Source organism: Podarcis erhardii (genome assembly GCF_964252035.2).
Source record: "Podarcis erhardii genome assembly, chromosome: 4".
NCBI classification, from domain to species: domain Eukaryota; kingdom Metazoa; phylum Chordata; class Lepidosauria; order Squamata; family Lacertidae; genus Podarcis; species Podarcis erhardii.
This window is the reverse complement of record NC_138508.1, coordinates 17,709,519-17,732,514: the sequence shown is the minus strand read 5'-3', so window position 1 is coordinate 17,732,514 and position 22,996 is coordinate 17,709,519. Positions and strand designations below refer to the sequence as shown.

The following is a 22,996-nucleotide window of genomic DNA, read 5'->3' as shown; positions in this document are numbered from 1 at the left end:
ATTCGGTTTCACGTTGGTTGTTGGGAAAGCGGCATGCAGATATTAAATCAAATCGGATCAAGCATGAAAGTGAGGCGAGAGAGGAATTAATAATTAGCACAAGGTCTGCCGTGGCAGATGACCCCTTCTTTTAAGTCAAACTGTTGTTGATCTATGGCAAATCCAGCAGCCGTGTATCTACAAGAAAGAATCCATTCTGTCTTTCCTCTGCCCTGAATATTTCAAGGGTGATCGATTTGTGGTCTGAAAAAGTGTCCTTTTGCACAAGAATGTGCCATGCATAGAACCAGGAGTTTCTCGGCTCTTTTAGCTGGCTGGTGACAGGTCATATTGGACCAAATCCAGGATAATCTTCTCTGCCACTAAGCCATAAACTTCCACAATTGCAAGAATAGGACGCTAAGTGCCTGAAGACCACCAGAGCCCCCCAATACTCACTTTGAAAACCCATGGCTCCAAAGCCCTTTGGACTTCAAGTTTCCTGGTTTGCTTTTCTTGCTCGGTGCTATAAATCTCTCAGAATTGTAGATTATGTTCCGCTCCGCTGAGGACGAAGAAGTCATTGTGACTCTCAGCTGTATTAAGGGCAGTTTTAATTATTCGACATTCAACTTAACCACCATTTGATTACACAGTATTTATCTCTTAAGCCTGCTTTTTAATGCTGTCTCTCGCCAGACATTCCGCTGTGTGAAATAGCAGAAATTTACAACGTAATTGCATGGTTTTGTTTTCTCCGGCGCAAATTCCTATCCTTTAATGGCAGTTTGGCAATGCCGAACTCCACACTCATTTTCCCCTATTGTACACTTTCTTTCTGCTTCTTTTGGCAGGTTAACCTTGGAAAAAGGGTGGTTGGTGTTTTTTTTAAGGAGTCGTGATTCAAACCTCAATTGGAATCTATGCAAGGGTCTTATCCACGGAGAAGGGTCTTCTGTACCCTAGGGATCTGCCAACAAATCTAGTTGTCTCAGCTGTTGCACCTCCTATAAACCTCTAGTCTCTTGAGTTTAAACCTGGGTTGGCATATAGGTACTGTGCAGAGAACCAAACTGTGACTTTTGAGTTACTGGTCTACAGCCTTTAGTCATTAATGGGCAGAGCAATTTATGATTCAGATTCACCGTGCTGGAGGGGATTTGGATGGGGTGAAAGTGTCATTGAAATTCTACTCATTATTGATCCAGAGCAGAACTCTGATGTATAGTTAGCAGAGTAACAATTCAAAGTGTTGGTGCTGACCTTTAAATCCCTAAACGGCCTCGGTTCTGTATACCTGAAGGAGCATCTCTACCCTCATTGTTCAGCCCCGGAAACTTAGATCCAGCGCCAAGGGCCTTCTGGCAGTTCCCTCATGGCGAGAAGTGAGGTTACAGGGAGCCAGGCAGAGGGCCTTCTTGGTGGTGGCGCCCACCCTGTGAAACACCCTCCCTTCAGATGTGAAGGAAATAAGCAGCCACCCTATCTTTAAAAGACATCTGAAGGCAGCCCTGTTTAGGGAAGTTTTTAATATTTAATGCTGTTTTGTTTTTAACACTTGATTGGGAGCCGCTCAGAGTGGCTGGGGAGACTCAGCCAGATGGCTGGGGTATAAATAAATAAATAAATAATAGTAGTAATAATAATAATTAGTAACAACTTAAACACGTTGCAGGATTCCCCCAAAATAGACCAGAGGCAATTGTATTTCATCCAGTAGAGCTTTACTGCTGTTGAAGGCAAATGAGCATAATGGTCACAAATCCAATACATTCAGGGTTGGCACTCTCCATAAGAAATCCAGTTGCAGCAGACTTAGCTCAAACTTACGATGCAGTGGTACCTTGGTTTAAGAACAGCTTAGTTTATGGTTCTGGGACTTCCGGGTTGGCGCCATCGCCGAATGGCGGACTCCCTCCGAGCTCCGGAGGGAGCCTGCTCGGCAGGGGCTGGGTTCTACTGCGCCGGCGACGCGGGGACCCTCAAAAACCATGGGCGCTGAAACCCATGGGCATGGTGACTCGGCGGGCACCGTTTGCGCCCCCCCGACCACGCGAAGGAGCCTTTTTAAAGGCTACGGAGCGGGTGACGGGGGGGGTGGTGCTGTGAGTCCTCCGCTTCCCCTGTCGAGTGAAGCCGCATGCCATTTGGCGGAGAGCGCTGACTTCTTCCATTGAAAATCTGGACTTAAAAGGATAACCCGTGAGTAATTGGAACTTGGATTAAAAAGGGGAACAATTTTTTTTTCTTAAATTTGGAGCGAGCAGGGGAGGTGCAAAAAGGAAGTCAGCCTCCCCCCTGTTGTAGAGGAGCTAAAGCAAAGGACCTGACAACTAAGATCGAGTGCAACCTTTTTTTTTGATAAAGTTATTAATTTCGCGATGGAAAATTATAAGCTGGGCTGGAGGAGAAAAGTGGAATGTGAATGAAAATACAACCCCCCCCCCCGAAAAACCCCGGGAGCGATCCGTGAGAGCGCCGGGAGAGGAGAAATAGAGGTTTTGACAGCTGTCAAAGGAGTTGCCAAAACTGAAGAACAAAAAGAGAACTTTGTTACGAGGACTTTGCTGGTTACATTTGTTACAAATTGGATATAAATTGTTTAAAACAAGGAATAATAAGTTACTTTGACTGGTGGGTGTGATCGGGAAGGAAACTGAGTTATTATAATCCCTCTAGAGGAGTTGTGGGTCATTACAAGTATTGCTGGCATGGAATTTGAATCGGACTTTTTATCCCCTGGGAAACTGCAGAAATGGAACACTATTTTGTCTACAGAGGTCTACACACTAAAGGAGACAATAGATTTATCTATTGAAGAATGGAAGGGACTTGACGTAATGTTTTGTTCCTGAATAACAAAGCCTCTGTAGAGGAATTACAAGCTTTTTGGAATTAGAACATTTGTGCAGGAGAGCAGGGGGGAAAAAAAAGAGGAGAAGAGAGAACAACAAGAACAACAAGAATAACAAGAACTGGACAAAGTTGGAAGATAGACCCCTTCCAAGATTGGACATTCGAAATCAAAGATGACCAAAAGACGACAAAGACTATTAAAAAGACGGCAAAGAGGACTGGTGAAGGACTATGGCTTAGATGTGGGAGTTCCAGGACGACAGTAGACATTGACGGACATTGGGAACGCAACCGGGAAAGGGGGGAGGGAAATTTGGAATCCAAAGGGTGTTAAATTACATTTTATTCTTTTTTCTACTTTTTTATGTTAATCTGTATTGTATACTAAACTCGCGGAAGGGAACAGGTCGATTTTAGGGGATGGGAAAATATTTTTTAAAATTGGGTTAATGATAATAATTTTAAAACTTGGGGTAAGAATTTGCTGAATCTATTTGAAAGAATTGGAATACAAGAGGGGGAGGGGAGGGGAAGTCCTGGAAAGATGACATTGAAAATAAGGCCTTAAATTTGGATGTTTTTCTTTTCTGTTATATTTGAAAATTTTTAATAAATATTATTTTAAAAAAAAAATATAAGAACAGCTTAGTTTATGAACAACTTGGATTAAGAATGCTGCAAACCCGGAAGTAGGTGTTTTGGTTTGTGAACTTTGCCCTGGAAGCAGAACATGTTCCACTTCCTGTTGAGTGTGTTCCATTTGTAAATTGAGTCTCCCCTGCTATGGGAAAGCACGCCTTGGTTTTAGAAAGCTTTGCTTTAAGAACGGACTTCTGGAACGGATTATGTTCATAAACCAAGGTACCACTGTAACTTAAAATAAGTCTAAACCTTAACACTAAGCAGACTATGTACAGAACACCATACCAGAATGAAAAGAGACAGAAAGAGAAAATGAAAGCCAGGCTCCCTCTGGCCTTACTATTACAGTGGTACCTCGGGTTACATATGCTTCGGGTTACATACGCTTCAAGTTACAGACTCCGCTAACCCAGAAATAGTACCTCGGGTTAAGAACTTTGCTTCAGGATGAGAACAGAAATCGGGCTCTGGCAGCGCAGCAGCAGCAGGAGGCCCCATTAGCTAAAGTGGTACCTCAGGTTAAGAACAGTTTCAGGTTAAGAACGGACCTCCGGAATGAATTAAGTACTTAACCTGAGGTACCACTGTATTGTCCGCATGACCTTGACTGAAAGAACCAGTTTAAACCAGCTGCACTCAGCTTCTCTGAAGGAATAACCCAAACATCATGAGCCTTCAGCTTGTTTCTTTCACGCAGAGGAGCTTCCAGAACCCTCTTGAATTTAATTAGAGTAGGAAAGATCTCTGCACATCAGGTCAATACTTTCTGCACCAAGAAATTAAACTGACAGGAGGTGCCCTGGCTGGTTCTGCTGGCTTTTGCTGTCATTGGAGATCCACCGCTGCTTGTCAGCAGCCCAGTGCACCTGCCCAAAGCAGCAGGTGAGTGGAAACTACCACTGGCAGAGATTTTGGGGGTGCAGCTGTGCATTCGGGGGGAAACTTTCTGACAGTAAGAGCTGTTCAGCGGTGGAACAGATTCCCAAGAGAGGTGGTGGACTCTCCTTCCTTGGAGGTTTTTAAGCAGAGGTTAGATTAGCTGAGATTCCTGCATTGCATGGGTTGGGCTGGCTGACCCTTGGGGTCCCTTCCAGCTTATACAAATTCAAATTTTTATTTATACCCCGCCCTTCCCGGTTCAGAAAACGAGGCTCAGGGTGGCTAACAACAAATTTAAAACACTTAATTGATGCAACAAAAAAACCAGCATAAAATACAGTTTAAAACGTGAATAACAATAAATTCAGAATTCAAAAATCAATTTAGGGGAAAAATCCATTCAATAAACATTAGATGATCACCAGGGCTAGTTGGCTAAATTAGTCCTATTTGGGCCAGCGAGGAGACCAAGGGAGAATTAACTGTGGAATCCCAGAGCGGGTAATCTTCATAAAAAGGGGGAAAGGAGGGAAGGAAGGGGGAAAAAAGATCAGGCCAAGTTCAAATTGAAATCCAGGTGGAATATCTCTGTCTTACAGGCCCTGTGGAAGGAGGTTAAATCATGCAGGGCCCTGGTCTCATGGGACAGAGCATTCCACCAGGTCGGAGCCATCACTGAAAAGGCCCTGGCCCTGGTGGCGGATAATCTGACTTCCTTAGGGCCCGGGACCTCTAAACTATGATTATTCATGGACCTTAAGGTCCTCTGCGGGGCGTACCAGGAGAGGCGGTCTCTGGCCAGCACAATTGGCAGGGTGGTGGATGCTACAGTGGCAGTACCACTCCACCTAGACCTCCTGCTGCAGGCCAGTGGTTAGGATGGCAGCCTAAGGTGCCATGAGTGTTTTTAAAAAGTTGTCAATTAAACACACAAGAGCCGAGATGCCTCCATGCCCAGCTTGGTTTTTCTCTTCAATTTATTAAGTGCCTTTCTCATGGAATGCCGGCTGCTGCAGAAAAGCTAGCTAGCTCGACTTTACGATACGCTCCCTCTAACATTTCATGCAATAGATGCACGTGTAGGAATAATGCTTTTGTCTTTTGGGAGCGTTAGCGATTGCGAGCACACTGCTTCGGGCGGCTTATCCCAGGACTTAATTTGGATTTGGATCCCTCCTCCCGTGTTTATATTAGCCTTGCAGGAGAGAGAAGTCAGCCTGCGTAGAAGCTGTTTAAAGAAGATAATGTATTAGGCCAAAGCTTGAAGATACCTTAAGGGTTGTACCTATTCTCTTGGCAGTTCTTTCAGCTGTTCCCTCGTCTTCCTTCTCCCTACACTTCTCTCAGAATGCTTTCGACAGCCTCCAATACCATATTTTGATTCTTTAAAAAAATGTATTCAACTTGCGATTTGGCTGGTTGTGATTTGGGCATTTCTGATAGGGGTGCGCTTAATAGCTGATGCGGAAAAGTTGCAGTGGAACTTTTAACCCTTAAAAAAGAAGAAGTTTTCAGCAGTGTGTGAAGCGTATTTGGAAAGCTGAGTGACCAACAGTTCAGTTAAATTCACTGAAATCTTAGCAAGGGGTCTGCTAATGCACTTGTCAGTTGACCACTGGCCTTTACTACCAAGATGCTCAGTCCCAGACGTGCGAGAGGAGCCACGAGGTCTTTCTTGAAGTTTATACGAAACCTCGCAGAGTCTCAAGAACTGGCGAGACATCTTGTTGGTTTTAAAGCGTTCCTCAGCTGAAAACGTGGCTGAAGATCAGCACATAACATGACAGCCCTTGCCCATAGGCTAAAAGCCACAATACAGAAGGAAAAAGGGGATGAGGAGGAAAGAAGAAAACGAGTTGAGCTCAGACACCGTTTCTTCAAAGTTAAACATAATGGCAAGCTAGAATGGAACTTGGGTAGGGAGAGGAGAAGAAGAAGAGGAGTTTGGATTTGATATCCCGCTTTATCACTACCCGAAGGAGTCTCAAAGTGGCTAACAATCTCATTTCCCTTCCTTCCCCACAACAAACACTCTGTGAGGTGAGTGAGGCTGAGAGACTTCAAAGAAGTGTGACTAGCCCAAGGTCACCCAGCAGTTGCATGTGGAGGAGCAGGGAATCGAACCCGGTTCACCAGATTACAAGTTTACCACTCTTAACCACTACACCACACTGGAGACAAACAAAGCTGGTGTCTCTCAGCAGAGCAGATGGAGTGTACGTAACTGCTGTACTGTATTAATCTATGGTTTGGCTTAGTATGGGGCCATGGTTTAGCATTCTCCAGACTAACCACAAGCTGTAACCAAGGTTTGTCCAAGGTTTGGGGTAAGCTGAACCAGTGAATCATGAGCTCAAAATAAGCACAGAGGAGCCAAGCAGCCATGTTCTCCTGTCCTGGAGCCTGCCTGTCTGTTTGCACATTCACACAAAACTTAGTGTGAATTTGGCTTACCTTGCCATGTGAACCAGGCCATGACTCTCACCCGGATTTCAAATTAACCATCTGTAGATCATGTGCTTGGCTATCCGCATTTCAGATTTAAAAAAATACGCATTAGTTTGCAAACTCCCGTTGCGAAGGAGTTAAGCATTTTCATGCTTAATTTTCTGCATGTGAGAAAAAGCTTACAGTGAAACATCATGTATGGGGTGCCTTTTATTATTAATGCCCAGAAGCTGAATTTTCGTTGGATGCACATTAAAATGAGTTGTTTGTGCCTTACCAGTTATGGTTGGATTGGCTTTTCCTTGAGGGGCCCAGACTGTATAATTACTCTCTTAGTTAAAATTTTAATTTTGTCAACAGGCGATGTGGAGGAAAAGGGATGTAGCAACCTCACTGTATAGAAACTCTCCAAGCTAATTTATTATTTGGCACGGCTGGCGGCATACAAATCAAAACTTCAGGGAAAGTCCTCAAAGGAGGACTGCAAACCAGCTCTTCGAATGCGTCACGTTTAAAGCTCTAGAGGACTCATCAGTATGGGTAAAAATCGGTTCTAATTTGGTGTGAGTTTGATCTCATTGCAGCATTTCAGTGGCTTTAAACACACACAGACACCATCAGTTATTTCACCAAAAACCCAGGTGTTCAGAGTGTTTTATTGCCAGGTGTTGATAGTTCAGTTTTGCTTGGTATGGGGCCATGAAGTATTCTAAGCAGATTTAGATCCTACGTCTGTCATCCTCTCTAGGAGCAGTAATAAGAATGGGGAGTTCCTTAGCCAAATGCAGGAAAAATATGTAATTCCCTCGAGAGAGGGCAAGGGTAGCGGCAGCAAGAAGAAGAGTAGAAGAAGAGTTTGGATTTGATATCCTGCTTTATCACTACCCGAAGGAGTCTCAAAGTGGCTAACAATCTCCTTTCCCTTCCTCCGCCACAACAAACACTCTGTGAGGTGAGTGAGGCTGAGAGACTTCAAAGAAGTGTGACTGGCCCAAGGTCACCCAGCAGCTGCATGTGGAGGAGCAGGGAAGCGAACCTGGTTCACCAGATTACGAGTCCACTTCTCTTAACCACTACACCACACTGGCTCTCAATGGTGAAAGCAGGTGAGCTAGGGCTTGGTAGCTGCATATAAAGCATATAAAGCTGCCTTGTACTGAGTCTTGCCTGGTATCATCTTCTCTGACGGGCAGAAACTGTCCAAGGTCTGCAGCTGGTGTTTGAAATTAGCCAGGTGCTAGGCACATTTTGCTCCTGCCTTTCGACCACTTGCGACCAAGTGAAGATGCCTGGGTGCTAGGATGGCTCCTGACATTACACCATCTGGGGATCATTGGATCTGGACTGTTTTCACACACTAATACCCCATCTTGTAGAATTCTATCAGTTATATTTTGTCTTCACAATTGGAATGAATTTCTGCATCCAAAACGCTTTTTCTGCGCAGTCTGAGCAGGAACAGTCACCATTAAGAGAAAAAGGCTAATCTGTATGTGGATTGTCTCGGGATCAAGTGACTCCTCTTAAGTTCTCAAAGTTCTTATCCTAGCTGAAGGTTGTCATCGCTGGATCAATCACACTCAGCCCATCATTTGAAAAATAAGACTTTAGAGCCATCTTGCCCCAGAATAGCAAGTAGACATTCTATTTTGGCCACTGTAACCTTGGTTTAAGGAGTCATTTGGTGCCTGGCTTATATATCTTGAGTTTCTAACACTGATTAGTCTGCAGCAGAGAAATACCTTTCTCACCATCTCTCACCTACGATGATGTGCACTGGATCTGATTTGGGATACTTCTGGATGTGGAGCATGTCTTCTGCACTGAGCGATGCAACTGAGTGTTGTGTGTGTGTCCCCCGGGTCTAGGCAGAGAGTCTTTCCCCTTGCCTGCTGCCTGGAAGGTTTTAACTGGAAATACCAGGGATTTGGCCTGGGATTTTGTGCCTTCAGAAGCACCTGCTCTGTCACTGAGCTGTGTCCCTTCTTTCTCTCTTGCTACGAGGCCTTGGTGTTTTCTGTGCAATAACTTAGCAGCTCGGCTGGTGCCGTAATGAGACGTTCTGTTTGTGCAGCACCTTGGGTTTCCAAAAAGCTACATTTATCATTTAATGCAGAGCTGCTCTGCCAACCCTTGAAACAGCTTCTTTTCATTTTCGAAAACCCCCCCTTGTTTATTCACAGCTTTCTCTATATTGTTTCTACCATGCAGCTGTTGCGTGGAAATGCAGGATTCCAAAAAAGAGGAAGAAAAGCCCAGGCACAACTGGAAACTCCTCAACATGCTGATTATGGCTTGTTGAGCAATTGGGGCTGGTCCTCTATACTTAACTAAAATATACAGAGCGGTTTCCAGATATAGAGATGCCCAGTAGCATCAATTAAGCTCGGGAGGCGAGTAGGCTGTAGTTTCTCTGTTGTCTGTTCATGGGGTGGGGGTGGGAGTGGGATTGTTGGTTTCTCCAATGCAGGTGTAACATCTCAATTCAGCCGCAAGCATGGCTTTTGTGTCAGGAGATTGTTCTCAGGTTGGCGAAGTGGCGACGTTTTGGGTCTTTTCCAGGGCGGCCCCCGAAAAGAGTCCCCGCCGTGTACATTTATAGACCACCTCTGAGTTGTAATGTGGAATAAGCTCCCCACCTCTCTCAGCATTGTAACAACAATCTTGAAACTGATTGCAGATGCATGTGGTGGTCCAAAAATGGAAGTAAAGGCTGTGTGTGTGTGTGTGTGTGTGTGTGTGTGTGTGTGTTTGGTACAGTTAAAAGGTAAAGGGACCCCTGACCATTAGGTCCAGTCGTGGCCGACTCTGGGGTTGCGGCGCTCATCTCACTTTATTGGCTGAGGGAGCCAGCGTACAGCTTCCGGGTCATGTGGCCAGCATGACTAAGCCGCTTCTGGAGAACCAGAGCAGCACACGGAAACGCCGTTTACCTTCCCGCCAGAGCGGTACCTATTTATCTACTTGCACCTCATGCTTTCGAACTGCTAGGTTGGCAGGAGCAGGGACTGAGCAACGGGAGCTCACCCTGTCGTGGGGATTCGAACCATCGACCTTCTGATCAGCAAGTCCTAGGCTCTGTGGTTTAACCCACGGCGCCACCCGCATCCCTTGGTACCGTTAGTTCACTATTAATAGAGCTGAGTTGCAAGGGACCCTGAGGGTCATGAACTTCCACACCACCTTGCCTTTCCTCTAAACCAGTGTTTCCCAAACTTTGGTTTCCAGCTGTTGTTGGACTACAATTCCCATCATCCCTAGCTAGCAAGTGATGGTAGTCCGAAAACAGCTGAAGGCCTAAGTTTGGGAGATGCTGTTCTGAGTTGCTCCATTCCTTTGATCATTTTGGTTGCCCTTTCTTGAACCTTTCCCTTCTCTGCAGTATTCTTCTAGAGGTGAGGTGACCGGAACTCTCTACACAGTCATTCCCAGTGCAGTCTCACCATAGATTTGTGTTAATGGCATTATGACATCCGGAGAGTTTTATTTCTAATCATGCCACTGATTTTCCCTACTGTGGCATCCTTAGGAAAGGCCAGGGAGCAGCATGGCATCATCAGCAGAGAGGGGAGAGATGAAGAACAGAATGGGGCATTATCAGGGACTGGCCGGACGCTGGGGAGAGGTGGCTGGATTCTGGGCACCAGGAGAAATGGGGGTTGGAGGCTGACTTGGAAGAAGGGATCAGCGAAATAGGGAGACTTGTAACAACCAGGAGATGAGAGCCAGAGGCAGGAGAGGGTGCAGGATTGGGGAGTGAAGAACAGGTGAGGGAGGAGGGAGGGAGAGGCCAGGTTAGTGTGGAATCTAGGGCTTCCATGCCTCCTCCTGCTGCCCTAACCTCTCCTGCTCCACTGTCTCCCAGGACCAGTAGAGGATGAAAGCGAGAGGAGCAGAAGGTTACACGCAGGCATAGTCTTCACCTGCTTGTGTGCAGCTCAGGTGGAAGAGGTACTTAAGCTAAGGTTAGGGGCGGAGCCTCTCTTGCAGCAACAGCCTCATTGGGTTCACACCCAAGAGTAGCTGAGAGATTTGGAACTTAATGGGCATGCCTCTTCCTAGCTTGACAAGAGTTCATTCCGTGCCTGCCAGCATCCGCAGGAAAAGGGTCTGGCTGGCTGGCAGCAACCCTGAATAGGAACACGCTCTGCACTGCAGCATTTTCTTACAGGTTCCACTTTAAAAAGAAAAGAAAAAAAAACCTTACTTGCTGTTTTGTAGCACCAAACAAAAGATCCTGTCAGCTTTTGCTTTTGTTCGTGTCTGAGGTGAAACTCTAAATGAGTGATCAGCTCCTGTTTGTTTCAATTTTCGGTTTCAGTTTGAAACACTTAGAGCTATATAAATACTGCTCTCCAGAGAGTTAAGAAATGCTTTCGTTGCATAGCTGAAACTCTTAAATGTTTCGGGAGAGAGGGGGGAAAGAAGGCGCACCTCTAAGTATTCGTCACTGCTTTTGAATACTTCTCATAATCTGCAATTCCGGCCAATGCTCTTGAGACATAATCAACTTAGGCTTTCTAATGTATCTGGGAGAATTCTTGCAAATGTACTGTGTTTTGCTTGTCTTTTAGTCGATGCTTCACATCTTCCTTTGGGGGTGAAATATCGCTGCCAAATACCCAGATTGGTGCCTTTCTCCTTTTTGCAACCTCTGCATTTATGCAACTTCACATTTCTGGCTTTCTCTGCAAGTTGATGTGTGGAAACTATGTGCAACTACTTAGCTGAACTGGCTTGCTTCAGGAAGCCATAGTTCAGATGAACCACAGTTTAGGAATTTGGACCTAACGCTAAACTGTGGATAAACAAAAACTGAAGCCAATAACTTCCAGTCTCCTCTTAATGGCCATGCGGGGGGGGGGGGGTAGGGAAGTTGGTGCAATGGGGGGGTTTGTTTTTTAATTTTTAAAGAATATGGGGAAATACTGAAGAGAGAGAAACTTAAATCTCAGCAGAAACACAGGAGATGATACAATCTTCTAGAGCCACTCTTTGACAACCTGTCGGGAAGCTTCATATCGCTGCCTCTGCAACTCCCCCTCAGACACTCCCTCCTTGCTCCTTTTTTTTAATTGCATATTGCCGCAGGAGGAAATTAAACCTTGTCTTGATTCTGTTCGCTTATACACTTGCGCTGGGAACCTCAGCTGAACTGCGGCAAAGAATCTCGAGCAAGAAAGTTAGCTGAACTTCCTGCGTCGAAGACCTGAACTACGTGAGCGAGGGATCACACGGTAAAATCTTTCCTGAACCGTTCCACTTCTGATGGCAAGGGGGAGGTGGCATGATCGAACTGCTGTTCCTTGCCCATGGAAAACTAGGGGCCAAGGAAAGGACTGTAGCCTAGCTTACTCCTGCTGAAGCGGTAACAGGCCTTAGTGAGCAGGAAGAGGCTGTGGCAGAGAACAGTCCAGAACCAGAAGCAAAAGAAGAGGCTTGACAGGAGAGGGAGGCAAGAGGCAGAGCTTAGTTGAGCTGGTGAGGAAGCCAGGCTGTCTCCCCTTCCTGCTGCAACAAGCGCCACCACCACCCCGGTCTCCCAGGACCAGGAGAGGTATGAAGAGGGTGGAGCAAAGATAGGCAAGACCTCAGATTGCTTGTGATGGAACAGGAAGAGGAGGTTGATTAGGCTGAGAAGCAGTGACTGGGCCAAGTTCACTCAGTGAGCTTCATTCTAGAGTGGGAATTTGAACCCTGGATTCCCACATCCCGGGCCAACACCCTAACCACTACACCACACTGGCTCTCATTTTTGGACGTTGCTACCCAAAATTATGGTGCTGGAGGAGACTCTTGAGAGTCCCATGGATTGCAAGAAGATCAAACCTATCCATTCTTAAGGAAATCAGCCCTGAGTGCTCACTGGAAGGACAGATCGTGAAGCTGAGGCTCCAATACTTTGGCCACCTCATGAGAAGAGAAGACTCCCTGGAAAAGACCCTGATGTTGGGAAAGATTGAGGGCACAGGGAGAAGGGGACAGCAGAGGACGAGATGGTTGGACAGTGTTCTTGAAGCTACCAGCATAAGTTTTACCAAACTGCAGGAGACAGTGGAAGACAGTGCCTGGTGTGCTCTGGTCCATGGGGTCACGAAGAGCCAGACACAACTAAACGACTAAACAACAACAACAACAACAACAACAACCCAAAAGTGATATTAACAAGCTGGACATGAAGTTCAGAGGATTCTAAAGGATCTAGAAAAATAAATTGTTAGCCTGAAATCCTGTGAGGATAGGTTTATTGCCTAGAGAAAATATCAATTAGGGGTGGGCTTCAGGGGAATGATAAAATGTGCTTATGGATATTTAAATATTTAACACAGGGATTTAAATGGTTTAGAAATTAGGAAATTAACTGTTTAGAAGTCTCTCAAAGAAGAATTGAAAATGCCTCTGCCTATGTCCTCGAGGCGTAATAAAATGAAGGTAGAGTTATCTTTCTTCATTCCAGATCATTTCTACCCTGCTCACATTCAAGGGTCTAGGTCAGCTTGCAACTGCTAATTTAAAAACTATCAGCAACGGTGTAATATTATGTTAACAATATTCCCAAAAATTACATTAAAAATGCCTCGAAGCATTAAAATAAGCTTAGCGCAGTGCTCTGTAATAAGATATACAGGCCAGCTTGAAACTATTTCACTTACATAATAATGAATGGGGTTAAACTTAGAGGAAAGCTTCCTCATTTGTGTCTTGCCTTGGAATTAAGCACGCCTTAAATCCACCTTCCCCAGCCCATTTTGCGCCAGATGTTTTGAACCCAAAGTCCCACGATCCCCATCCAGCACAGCCGGTGGTCGTAGACAGTGGAAATGGGCGTCCTGAACATCTGGAGAGCACCAGCTTGGGAAGGGTGGCCATAAACAGACAGAGATGCCTAGGAAACAGGACAGTGTCGGGTCTCTTTGTCTGGAGGGTTCAGGATAAGGCTGAATAGGGGTCTTCTGGCAGTTCTTTACATGGGGGTCCCTTTTTCAGGTTTAGACCAGATGGCCCATATATTGCTCAACTCAGATTCCATCGTGGCATGAAGCCTGGCGTTGTATTCAGCTAATGTTTACTTAGACTAGACTCGTTTAATTTAATTGCCATGGCTAACTTCGGTGCATTAATTTCAGTAGGCCTGCTCTGAATAAAAGTTAATTTGTAAACACCGTTCTCTCCCCCACCCTTCTCCCTTTTAGCTGTATTTTCCAGTTTTCCTTGGTGACCAACAAAGAGATCACTGATTACCCTCACCTTCTGTTTTTGCTGGAGAGAAAAATTTCAGTGAAAAGGCCACTGTTGGCTGATCCCTCTCTCTGACCCAGGCACTCTGTTGCCTTTGTAGCCTTAATTTACATCGTCCACATCCACTGGCACACAGCTATTGGGGGAGGGAGGTCCTAGGTAGTAGCACATTGAATATTAACTAAATTGGAGAAATTTTATCATTTGTGCATGATTAGTTTCTGGGCCCAATTAAAAGAGCTAGTTTTGACCCACAAAGCCTTAAATGACTCCAGACTGCAATACTTTAAGAACCACCTCTCCCCGTATTCACTGACCCGGTCCCTGTGATACCATCTGAGGCCTTTCTTTGTGGGCCTCCGCCACACAAGATGGCAACACGAGAACGGGCCTTTTCTGTGGTGGCTCCCAGCTCGTGGAATGCTCTCCCCAGGGCAGCATGCCTGACACTTTCACTACATATCTTTAGGCACCTGGCGGAAATGTTTCTCTATAACCAGGCCTTTGGCTGATTAAGCCATCCATGGACTTGTAATTGTGTCCTTTAATTTTAAAGGAGTGGTGTTAATGGTTTGTTTTTGCTTCATTATGTAGTTTGCGTTCTCATTTTGTATTTTTATGATGTGAGCCTTCAGATGAAGGGCGGTATATAAATCTAATGATTAATAGCAACAGTTGATAATAATTTGTGCTCTGTGTTTTAACATTAGCTTGTTCTGATGACCATTATAAAGGTACTGACTGTCTGGTAGCACGTTGATTATTATTTGATGTATCTGCTGAGACGGTAAGGTAAAGGGACCCCTGACCATTAGGTCCAGTCGTGACCGACTCTGGGGTTGCAGCACTCATCTCTCTTTATTGGCTGAGGAAGCCGGTGTATGTCATGAGGCCAGCATGACTAAGCCGCTTCTGGTGAACCAGAGCAGCACACGGAAATGCCGTTTACCTTCCTGCCGGAGCAGTACCTATTTATCTACTTGCACTTTGACGTGCTTTCGAACTGCTAGGTTGGCAGGAGCAGGGACCGAGCAACGGGAACTCACCCTGTCACGGGGATTTGAACCGCCAACCTTCTGATCGGCAAGTCCTAGGCTCTGTGGTTTAACCCACAGCGCCAACCACATCCCTTTGCTGAGATGGTAGTGTTGTGTTATCTGGAATGCTATGCAGTCGGTGTGCCAGAGGGTTTAAGAGTGTTGTGTGCCTCTTAAGACCCGTGATTGCAGAGCTACACACTTCACCTAAGTGTGGGTACAAAGTTAATCTTGCCTTTAAATAATTGAGGAACTGGGAGTCAGCAGTTCAGTTCTTTAAATACTCCCCTCTCCTCTTTGTGGAGGGCAGGAGGGTCGTGTAGCTTTCCCCTTGTCCACCATGAGTGTGTACACAGCTGAGCGGACTGGCAAGGGAATCCAAAGAGATGTGAGGTTACACAGAGGACAGGAGTGGTGTTCGAAAATAACCACAACAGCTTATTAAAGTCTAGCTTCAACAAACAAGGTTATCCAAGAAAGCTGCAGAGACTTTATGGATTTTGTTACATTTACTGCTTCAGGTAATCTATTTTTGTAGTAAGCTATTTATACAACAACCATTGTAAGCTAATACAGTGGGAAGCCAAAAATATGAACTGGCTCGCGTTGGAAGCTTTTTGTCCTCTTCCACGCAGGGGGAGAGTGCTTTACTCTCCAGTTTCTCATGGAAAATGGTTTTTTCTCATACTGAAAATAATCTCATTCAGTGTTGGGTTGTGCTTGCTTTCCATAGTGAGGGGCCCAGAAGAATGGTGTACATTAGGCTCAGTGGTAGAGAACCTGCTTTCGATGGTTCAATCCTTGGCATCTCCAGTTGGGCTAGGAAAATACCAAGCTAGATGGGAAAATGGTCTTGCCATAATACAAGGCAGCTTCCTAGGCTGTTTTTCTCTTGCTGGTGCAAAAGAATTCATACAGATAGCTCAACTGGTTAGACCATGAGACCCCTTAATCTCAGGGTTGTAGATTCAAGGCCCATGTTGGGTGAAATATTCCTGCCTTGCAGTGGGTTGGGCTAGATGACCCTTGTGGCCCCTTCTAACTCTGCAGTTCTATGATGCTCTAGTAAGGGAGCTCTCCTGCCAAGTTAGGTGGTTCACTATTCCATAGGCTTTCCTGCTTTTCAGGAGCTGAGCTTCCTAAAGCAACAATTTGCAGCTGCAAGGCCCTTTGCTCTACATTGCTGTTAGAGAAGATGGAAGGTGCATCTAGAGAACATTACCCAGGAGTGCCGATGTGCCAAGTCCATGATCGTTTTTTAAAACACTTGCTAGCAGAAGACTGGGAATCTCGGGAGATGTTTTGGGTGCTCAGATCACCATGGAAGCCTCTTTCTTGCCTGGGAGCTTTCCAAGGTCCTGAACCTGTGCTTCCTACCCAGACTCGCTTCTAGGAACCTGGTTTTAGCAGTCCATTAGTTGCTACTCAGTCCTGAGCCACGTGTAGCTACAGCCCGATGCCCCATGTAATACACCGTGCAGAGTAACGTGTGTCGCATGCCATAGCAATTTTCTGAGTCAGGGCATAAACGATAGCAAGCCATTAAAATGGATTGCCATTCTGTAATCTGGAAGAATCAAGTTCTTGTTATAGCTCCATGCTGCTCTGGATCGCTAGCAGGGTTTTAGGGTTAATTCCCAAGTGGAGTTCAAGACCAGTATGTTGTGTCTTGTAGAACAGAAGCTTAAAAAAACATTTCCCCTACTTTTGTATTTTGTTGGTGGTATGCTTCAGGTGATGCAAGATGGCATGAAAGACAATAAATGTAAGACATACCTTGCCATGACCAAATCAAGAAATAGTTTCTTGCTTAAGTGGCCTATCATAGACCGTTTTTGCTGTGGCCTAGCCAGGTTGGAAGAAGGTGATGTGTCAAAGGTTTTCCCAGTGAGATGCAAGGCTGAGTAGGCATTTGAACAGAGGTCTAATTACCCAATCCAGTGGGACTGGGGCAGCCAACATGATGTACCCCCAATGCTGATGGACTCTCTAGCCCCAGCCAGCCTGGTTAGTGGTTGGGATAATGGAAATTCTGGTCCAGTACCACTCATAGGAACTCCACATTGGCTATCCCAACCTAAAGTAATGCTATTGCCTCTTTTGTTATTGGGTTCGTAGAAACTCTGTAAATTGATTGTACTAGAAACACACCAAGTTGCTTTTTAGAGCCATAAGATTAACTGTTCTTCCATTTAAAGTGTTCGCAATGTTGTATTTCTATGATTATCAGCTAGCTTTAATTTAACTGTATTTCCCAGTGCTGTGCTGCATTAACACTGAAGCAACTCTGCGGTAGTTAAACTACATGCTTGAGTACTGGTGGAAGTGAATTATAAGCACAAAGCCATTCCATAAGACACTCTTACTTTTGCAAAGCTAAAGTTGTTGCACGGGTAAGCTTGAAATCATTATTTGTTTACTGAAGTTGGTTCAAGGGTGGGCTTAGAAATGATGAAGTGATGGTGAAGCTTATTGATTGGTGCTCAACATGGTACATGCCACTGAGAGGCATGTTGCTTAGCTGTGAAGTTTCAGTAAAGTTTTGTCAGAACTGTAGTCCAAAATTTATTGGCGTGAGTTGGTGGGTTTGCAAAAGGCTACATGGGAAGAGTGTTCGGATACTGCCAGGGAGACAAAGGCCATCATGCCTCCACGCCGTCTCCCGGTCTCCCGTGGAAACAGTATCAGTCGATTAGCAACACGAGCCTCAGAAATAGCTGTCCACATTCCAGGACTCGTGCACGCCCTTTTTGCAGAGTTTCCACAACGAAAGATTCACCCAGGAGAGCATATTTTGCAGATTTATTCAACGTTGGTCAGAACAAAGGAAAAACATGACTGCCTGCCTTTGTGTCGAGGCAACAGACTGAAAACAAAAGCTATATACAAAACAGAAACTTCCTGTGTCAGGAAGTATGCAGACTTATGACACACAACAGCCTGCTCCTTTTTTAAGGTGGAACGGAAATATCCTAACAAAGTGTACAGTCAGCTAGTGCCCAATAGCAAAACCCTAAATATTAAGACCATCCCTTGAATGTGCTGCCACAGTTTCATTTTCTATGATACACATAGGAGGCTGTTCAGTTTTGTAGTGTTCTGATTCTTAATGAGCTGATCAAAGCTGGCAAGGATAAGCTAGGCTGTGGCTGGATGAAGACATTTTGACCCTGTTACAGATTCACTGTCTTGGGGTGTTGCAAGTGCCACGTGACTCAGTCTGTGGGTTTGGACAAAATCTAACAGGGTAGAATACAGTGATTCAACATTCCATCTGGGCAAGCATTGCATCCTGACCCCACCTTTCTCCTCTCCTTGTGAACTATTCTGGGGGTTCTCCTGACTGTCCCCCACTTCAGGGGGCATTGCAGGGGGTAAGGAAAGGAAGGGAAAACCCCTTTGTGTGAGCGGAAGTCCTTTCACAGGTTCTCATTAGGTGAATCCTGTCCACACATTTTTCCCACCACACGCTGCATTGTGTGTGTGTGTGTGGGGGGGTTGTTGTTGTTGTTCTAATTAATTTTGTAAAAGTCAAGGCTGCAGATCATAAATAAGAAGCATGCAAGAGAATTCCCCAGAATTGTAATAAGGGTAAGTAATACACACACACACACACACACACACACACACACACACACACACAGTGGTACTTCAGGTTACATACACTGCAGATTACATATGCTTCAGGTTACAAACTCTGCTAACCCAGAAATAGTACCTCGGGTTAAGAACTTTGCTTCAGGATGAGAACAGAAATCAGGCTCCAGCGGCACAGCGGCAGCTGGAGGCCCCATTAGCTAAAGTGGTGTTTCAGGTTAAGAACAGTTTCAGGTTAAGTACGGACCTCCGGAACGAATTAAGTACTTAACCCGAGGTACCCCTGTATATACACAGATAGAGATACTGATCCCCTCCACATGTTGATGTTCCCCTCCTCCCCCTTCCCCACTTTGATGGTTAAATATATAGAATTAAATCTTTCTGCCCTTTTAGTACTACCCTCTACATAAGATGAAGGGAGGCGCTGATTCTGCATCTGTGTACAGCTCAGTCCTGCTAATGACTCAGTATGCCACTGGAAGGAGAATTCATATTCTGAAGAGGAGTTGTTGTTTTTTGCACACTGTTGACCAGCTGCATCTTAAATGAAAACGGTTCATTCTTTCTGCATTTTTAAGAAGATTCAGTTAGGTGTGGTGTGGGCACATTAAATATTTTAACCAACATTTGACTCTAGGCATATCTCTGATACTTGTTCAGTACTTGCATATAAGCCTTGTAAGAGCTGTGAGAATTTTAGTTACCAGGCTACTAAGACTGATTTTCAAAACCTCTGTTCATTTGTTTTATTTTTAATGGGGTGAGGTGGAAACAACTTGCTTTATTGCTTTTGCTTTCTCCTAACATGCCTGAAGTCACATTTGCTATTCTTCTCATCTTCTGTTGTCTCCCTCCGTACCACAACATCCCCAAGCCATTTATGAGGGCGCTAGAAATAATATTGCATGTGTCCTTAAGATCCTTGCAAAAGTATCTGAAATGCGAATCCTCTTGGATAATGCAGTTTCTCCCTTTAAAAAAAAGTTAGAAAAGGCTATTTTGCAAGAGGCTGGCTTTCCCACAAGCCTTTTTCTTCTTAGTGAATTAGCTGGGCTTAGGAGAGTTGGAGTCCCACAACACCTAGAGCAGTGGTTCTCAACCTGTGGGTCCCCAGATGTTGTTGGACTACAACCCCCATCACCCGTGACCACTGGTCGTGCTGGCTAGGAATGATGGGAGTTGTAGTCCAACAACATATGGGGACCCACAGGTTGAGAACCGCTAACCTAGAGGGTCACAGGTTCCCCAACCCTGTCTTATTTTATTATCCTTGCAACCCTACATGTCTCTCCCATATCCGTCTCTACAGCCACAGCAGGCGCTGTAACTTCACCCCAAAGGCGCACTCCTCTGTTGTCTCCTGAGACAGACGGCTGCTGACAACAACAGAGCACTCTACATCTATCTGGATCCTGAGTTATCATAGCCCTGCACAATTTTATGACTCACCAAGGTGAATGCAACCTACTGGTTGTGGGTGTGACTCCCCAGGAGCTGGGTGGATTTCCTTTTGTTGCTGTTTCCCTATGCGTTGAGCACCTGTGAGGCCATATTGAAGGACTGGTACTCTCGGTCTTGCTGAGTCATCCCCACTCTTTTTTCTTTTTGGTAATAGCAGGCTTTCCAGAGCTGATAATCTCCAGCCACTCTTGAGACCCTTTTTTTAGCCGATACTTCCCCAGTATTCAAACGCCCATGCTGAAACCAAACACTGGCGTAATTGTCTCCTTTTAACATGTCCTTTTATGTTGACATTGAACTTCAGAGTCGTTTATATCAGCAAAAGTGAGAGAGCGAGCAAAATCCTATTACCTTTAACTGTCTGTTCATTGATTAATTATTCAGGAAAAGTAAATATATAATACTAGATTTAAATTAAACTTTAATTAAAGATTTTATCTGAAAACCTGCCTCTTCGGGGCCTTCTGATGTTGTGCGGTGCTTTTTAAAAAAGAAAAAAAATTCCTTTTAAAGAAGGGATTTGAAGCTTAAATGTTTTTAACTGCAAGGTAACTGTTAGAAATTCTTTTAAAGGTTTGCTCTTTGTGTGGGTGTACCAGTCTCTTGTTTTTGTACACGTGAGATTCCCCTTTGGGCTTCACAAAGTTTGTATCCAGAGACTGAAAATGGGGCACACTGGTATTAAATTTATGTCTCTCCTTGGAACCATAAACTTCTGCTTTCGTTGGTAGTTTCCATGAGTGATAAATTCTCGCATTGCGTTGATGAAAATGAGGCCTCTGAAACCCAGTTTCTAGTCTTGGTCTGGTCAGTACGTGGATGGGAGTTTGAGGTCTACTGGAGAAAGGCAGGATCTGTATATAATGAGATAAATATATTGGGGCTGCTGTCCAATTAAAGGAATCTTAGTTTACACACCACAGGAGACTGCCAGTTCATCAGTTAATTGATTGCATCTGCATAAAGGTTCTTGTGAGGAAAGGAAATTGTAGGAATGAGGCCACTATACATTGAAACAGTATCATATCACTTTAAACAATCATGCCCCCCCCCAAAAAAAATCCTGTGAACTGTAGCTTGTTAGGAAATTGAGTGTTGTGAGGAGACCCCTTTTTCCATAACAGAGCTATAATTCTCTGTGTGGTTCAACAGTCAAATCCCCCTTCCTGGCAAATTGTGGCAATCGTAGCTCTGTGAGGGGACCAAAGTTCAGACAAACTTTGTACCACAGCTTCATTTAAAGTGTGGTGGGGGGACGCAGGGTGGGTGTCCTTTGGAGGTTAGTTCCAACCTGTGGACCACCATTTGGTATTTTCTGGACTAGGGTGTTATTCAACTGATCTGCAGAAATTTGCTGCAATCACAGGGACGCTTAACTGAGAATAAGTCCATTTGAATGCCAAGGATCTTCTTTCTGAGTAAACATGCCTAGGTTTGAACTGTGTGGGCAAGATCCAGTGTTGGGCCAGTGGATTTTCCTTTTCCACTCCTCCTGCCATAATGCCCTGCAGCTCTGTAGGGATCCATCAACCCTCTGGAGTTTGTTGTGCAAGTGGGATGCCATAATTGGATATAGCACCTTCTCCAGTTCACCCATTTGCGTCATAATTTGGGGCACACATGGAACTGGCACAGACCCTTAAGAACAAATACATATCAATTTGCCTGTTTGTTTTCACTCAGGTGTAAGGAAGCTGTGTTTTAATCCATCGTAAGTCACGCCGTGCCGGTTTTCCTGGCGTAGTTGTGTTCCCCACTTTTTAATGGACTCCTTAGAGTGACAGCGAAGAGAGTTGAAGGTTAATGGAGTATTAATGAGTGGGGGGGGGGGCGTTTCTTGCCAGCGGCTCCCAGAGCAGTCCTTCATGTTTTGGAACTCTTTAAAAAAATCTTCTTATCTTATTAAATACACATTACTCCTAAGGTGGCAATTAGAGAAAATAAATTATCCACAACTATCAACATCACTTTCCTGGCTACTCTTATAATAATCTTCTGCCTAGTGAGAGAACTGGGTAGAAGACTTTTTTAAAAAAAATTAATCTCCTGTTCTCCTGTTATTGGCTTCTTTTTAATTACCCCTAATAGGAAGAGATGTAAAATTTTTGGTTATGAAATGATAATGTAAGAAGCCTAAGGGATAAATGATGGTAATTATAACTCCTGCTGGAGGTGTTTTCACCGTCACTCTGCCCCCACACGAACAGTACTTATGGAATAAATGTATAGTACTGAATATTTAAAAGTTGAGCAGATTGAATTAATTTACTCCCTTTGAAGGACATCTAACAAAGATGCTGTAATCTTGAAAGAGAATATAGATTATGTGGGTGGATTCTCCTCCTCCTCCTTTTTTCATCCTGGGCTTGGATGCTGCATGTTGTCCTGAAGACAAGTTAAGGAGCTCGATGAAACTCCTTTTGGTGGGGAGCCTCTGGCCCACAGCTGTCAACACTTCCCTTTTTTAATGGGAAATTCCCTTGTTCCGAATAGGATTCCTCGCTATGCTAGACAGCATCTTAAAAAGCAGAGACATCACCTTGTCAACAAAGGTCTGTATACCTAAAGCTATGGTTTTCCCAGTAGTGATGTATGGAAGTGAGAGCTGGACCAGAAAGAAGGCTGATCGCCGAAGAATGGATGCTTTTGTATTATGGTGCTGGAGGAGACTCTTGAGAGTCCCATGGACTGCAAGAAATCAAACTTATCCATTCTGAAGGAAATCAGCCCTGAGTGCTCACTGGAAGGACAGATCCTGAATCTGAGGCTCCAATACTCTGGCCACCTCATGAGAAGAGAAGACTCCCTGGAAAAGACCCTGATGTTGGGAAAGATGGAGGGCACAAGGAGAAGGG

The 22,996-nt window shown here is 44.8% G+C and overlaps 1 protein-coding gene across 3 annotated transcripts in view; it reads left to right on the top strand.

The window, feature by feature from the left end:
• The window catches only part of SLC36A4 (solute carrier family 36 member 4), a 100,373-nt gene that overhangs the window by 67,895 nt on the left and 9,482 nt on the right, over nucleotides 1-22,996 (top strand). The window contains exon 11 of one of the 3 annotated variants that reach the window (XR_014156153.1): nucleotides 7,165-7,344. The exons of the other annotated variants lie outside the window; for them this stretch is intronic. The gene's annotated coding sequence lies outside the window, so the exon portion shown is untranslated. The remainder of the gene's footprint in view (nucleotides 1-7,164; nucleotides 7,345-22,996) is intronic. 3 annotated transcript variants of the gene reach the window in all.